This window comes from Poecilia mexicana, unplaced genomic scaffold (assembly GCF_051168715.1).
Source record: "Poecilia mexicana isolate PSO_F unplaced genomic scaffold, ASM5116871v1 scaffold_10, whole genome shotgun sequence".
NCBI classification, from domain to species: Eukaryota; Metazoa; Chordata; class Actinopteri; order Cyprinodontiformes; family Poeciliidae; genus Poecilia; species Poecilia mexicana.
Window position 1 is genome coordinate 6,510,042 of NW_028263379.1, and position 3,961 is coordinate 6,514,002.

At 37.2% G+C, this 3,961-nt stretch overlaps 1 long non-coding RNA gene across 1 annotated transcript; it reads left to right on the forward strand.

The window, feature by feature from the left end:
• Positions 1 to 238: 238 nt before the first annotated feature.
• Positions 239 to 3,703, forward strand: LOC106932495 (uncharacterized). The gene is made up of 3 exons (XR_001421281.2): positions 239 to 327; positions 3,153 to 3,327; positions 3,429 to 3,703. It is a non-coding gene; the product is annotated as an uncharacterized LOC106932495 (long non-coding RNA).
• The last annotated feature ends 258 nt before the right edge of the window (positions 3,704 to 3,961 follow it).

Here is a 3,961-nt window from a genome sequence, read left to right on the forward strand (position 1 = left end):
AACAATCCAAACAAATTCAAAGTGGTGTCTTTTTATGGAAAATGAAATTTAGAACGATGTTTGTAAGAGCTACTGAAAATAATGTTTATGGACGTCGTCATCATGCAATTCTGACTTCTACCAGAACATTGTTACCTTGGGTCTGATGTCAAACCCAGCTCGGAGTTCAAACTTCCCAGGTAACTTGAATGCAGCATCAGCTCTGAGCATGCTCCTTTCACAGCTGCTCTGCATTCCCTGATTAGACTCACCTGGTTCCCGTCCATCACGTCTCTTTTGATTCTAAGCTTCCTGGTTCCCAACTCCTGGTCTCATCATGTTTTAACTGTAAGTTCTGAATTTCTCTCCCATCAGTTTCTTCATTTAGCTCCTTTATCAAACCTCATAACATAACATTCTATATTGGCTTATCTTAAACACTTTAAAGAAATATCTTCATTTTTCAGTTAGTGTGTTTTTCAGCTCATCTGTCCTTTTGCATTTGAAAGAATTGCAAATGTTTATCAACAGGAGGAGAGCAACAACCTCTTTATTCCTTAGATTTAAATAGAAATTACGATTAAATGAGTATTTTCTCAGCTTTTACCTTGTTTTGTGCACTGGTTGTTGTCCATGACCTCCTCAGTGTGCGATGTGGCATCCAGAGCCTGAGGACGTTCATTAACTGCTAAATGTCCTTTAACCTGACGGGTTTATTCTAATAAATGAAACTGTGTCCTGCAGATTTGTTGAAGAAATCACTACTGAGGGTCAAATGTTGCCATTTTGAGCAAAACAACTCATAAACGCTGTACTTGTAGTTTCCATCCAGGTCGATTTTAAATTGTTTTCTTGATCCCAGTTGGTAATTAGTTGTATATTCTGTTCTTAAAATCCCTAGTTTATCACTAGAAACCTGTCTTACAGTCGTGGTTAAAAGTGAACATGCAGGTAGAAATGTCTAATTAGTTGTAGAATTTTAATAGTTTGTATTTTTAAATATTTCTTCTTCTAGGATTTGCTTGGTTTGGTGTGGAATGAAAATGAATCACAGCAGCTGAAAATGTAATGTTCAATTTCAGTGCAATTTTGGTCCTCAATCCAACCGAGTCAACCGGACTATCAGCTGTGAAAACATCCTAAATATATTTTCACGAGGCTGTAAGTCAGTAATTTTGACACTTTGACCGAGACAGAATTCACAGATATTTTTTTAAAGATCAAAAATACATGCTGACGATGAATGATGTGAACTGAACTCCTGAAAACATAAACGATAAACTGAATGACTTAAAGGCCTGTATACAGGAAGGAAACCCAGTTCTTATCAGCGGCCCTTCATCGCTTTCAACACACATCAGCATAAAGCCTCACACCTCGGTTAAAGACTTTTTGCTGTAAACACATGACATTACATTCTGTGTAATGGACTATGTGTAGGAAGCATGAAAGTCAATAAATGACTCATTTCCTTATGTGTTCTCACACGCTGCGTTCCCCTCCTTTCATCAACCCCAGAGGATCCCGTTTGATTTCTATCCAAGCTGTAAATATAGCTGAGGGCCACGCTTTGAGATGCCCTGAATTCAAATGGATCGTTTAAGGGAACAACCACCCATGGATTCACTTACAAACCTGACTCACAATAAGCTCGTTGGCATGCAGAGCGAGGGGGCTGGCCCTTCATCTCAATGTCCTGAATGGGCCGAGTTTTATTAAAAGGTTTCAACCTACTGAGGGGGCAATTTTTAACAACAGAAAAATAGTGTAATAGGCCCATTAACAGGTGACACGCCTTGATTTACGACCGCACAGGCAGTGTGCTGATTTATTGGAATTTTAAATGTGTTTTGTATGAATAATACAGCGCCGGCCGGGGACTGTTGCTGAAAATGTCAAAAGTGAAACTGTTAATGCCGCAATATCCAATTTCTCCGTGGGGATCATTAAACTTCCATTAATCTTCTCTTTCAATGTTGCCGCAGCGTAAGCAAAGATTCGTAATTTATTAATAACCTGAAAGATAATCCGGCGTGACATTTACAGCAGGCGCCTGTTTTACAGATGATGGTGAATGGAGAAAAGTTTGCAGAGTTTGGAGCCGATTTAACCACATCAGAATATTCAGAAGAGTTGGGGGGGGGGGGGAGACCTGACACGTTGAATTATTTCCTGTTTGGTATTATCTGAGGGAGCATTTCAGATTCAATGCAATGCCAGACTGAAAGATAAATATCAAATGAGCAGTAGGAAAGTATTTGCTCAATAATTTAAAATTACACGTGGGTTTACGTAAATATCATAGAATATCTTTTCAAGTTTTTATTGATATTTTGAGGATTCTGGCCGACATTAAATATTTCCCCTACAGCTTCTAAGAAAATGAGAAATAGAAAGGATTTCATTACAGCAGGTTGGGAATGGTTGAATAGTTATGTAGAAGACTCATGACAAGCTGACAGAGTGCTGCATCAAGCATGCTTATGGAAAGTTCAGTAGAAGGAAAAAGTATGGCAGAAGATGTATAAAAGCAGCTGCTGGCAAGTTTAGGGAGATGAAACAGGGTTTCATTTTTCAGCCATGTTTTCACCATGTCACAGATTAAAACTAAATATTGTGACATGGTCACAAATATTTAGCTTGAAATTAAATATTTAGCTTGCTTTCATTAGCTAGTTTTAGTTACCAAGTTAAATATTTAACATCAAAATAAATATTTAGTTTGAAGTTAAATATTTAGATTGTGATCTAAATATTTAGTTAACCAAGAAAACATTTAGTTTCAAAATAAATATTTAGTTGACTTCCTAAATTGTTTAGGTACCAATGCAAGTATTTTGTTTGAGGCTAAACATTTAGCTTCGAGCTAAATATTTAGTTAATATGCAGGTTCATGTGTCAATAACCAGAGGACATTACTAGCTAAATATTGTGATGTCTTACTAATATATAGTCTACCAATGGCTGAACACTTAGCTAGTTCAGATCTAAATATTTAGTTTTGAGATAGTTAGCTTGCTCACTAAATATTTATGCACTAATTAAATATATATATTATTACATTAAATATAGTTTGAAACTGTGACATTTCCCTGTAAATAACATAACCATATCTTTCCTCTTATGACAGGCTAAATGACCCAAATTACTGCTGTTAATTTTTGACTGTACAGCTTCACAAACAGACACTCCATACGCTGGACCAGGATTCAAAGTATGCTGAAACGTTCCTAACCGCAGCTGAAAGAAACTAGTAGTTTCCCAAACGGATGATTGGAAAACTAGGTGCATGATTGGTGTCAGGTCTGAGCTCTGGCCTCCAACAACACATTCAGTCCAGGTTTCAAGGTGCTCATTTGAAAATAAAAAGTCAAATTCTAGTTAATGCAAAAGTGAGTGTGTTGAACTGCAGGAACCAAACTCACTGCCTTTAACTCCCATCTTCACAGAGCCTCAAATCAACATGACGCAGGAGTCAAAACACCCAAAGACGACTGGTTCTACTGTCTGTGTGAAGAATGACCTCCTCTGTTTGTCTACAAGCTATTTACTTGACCTAAAATGGAAAATGTCAAAAGGTCAAGGAAAAACTGGAGGAAGAAATGACGAGGACTTAACTACACAACAAAGAAAATCCTGCTGCTCTGCAGTGGTAATGGCTCTGTTGGAGAGAAATGTTTCTAAAAATGAGCAACAGAAGAAAAAATAAAATATTAGTTCCTAAGGTTTGTACTTTTTCATTTCGCGCTGGCAGCATAAACTGTGCAATCAAGTGAAAGTATGACTTCATTACCTGGCTGATAAAAGGTAAAGAAAAAAGAAATAATAAATATATTGGAGCAATATGCGACGTTTTATAGACGCCCACCTTTCTGGGCTTCTGATGGGTTAAATGAAAAACGGTTGGTGAAATAAAAATCATGCAGCTCTGCTGTTTTAAGGCAGAGTATCCCATCCTAAAGGAGTTAGTAACCTTACTTTG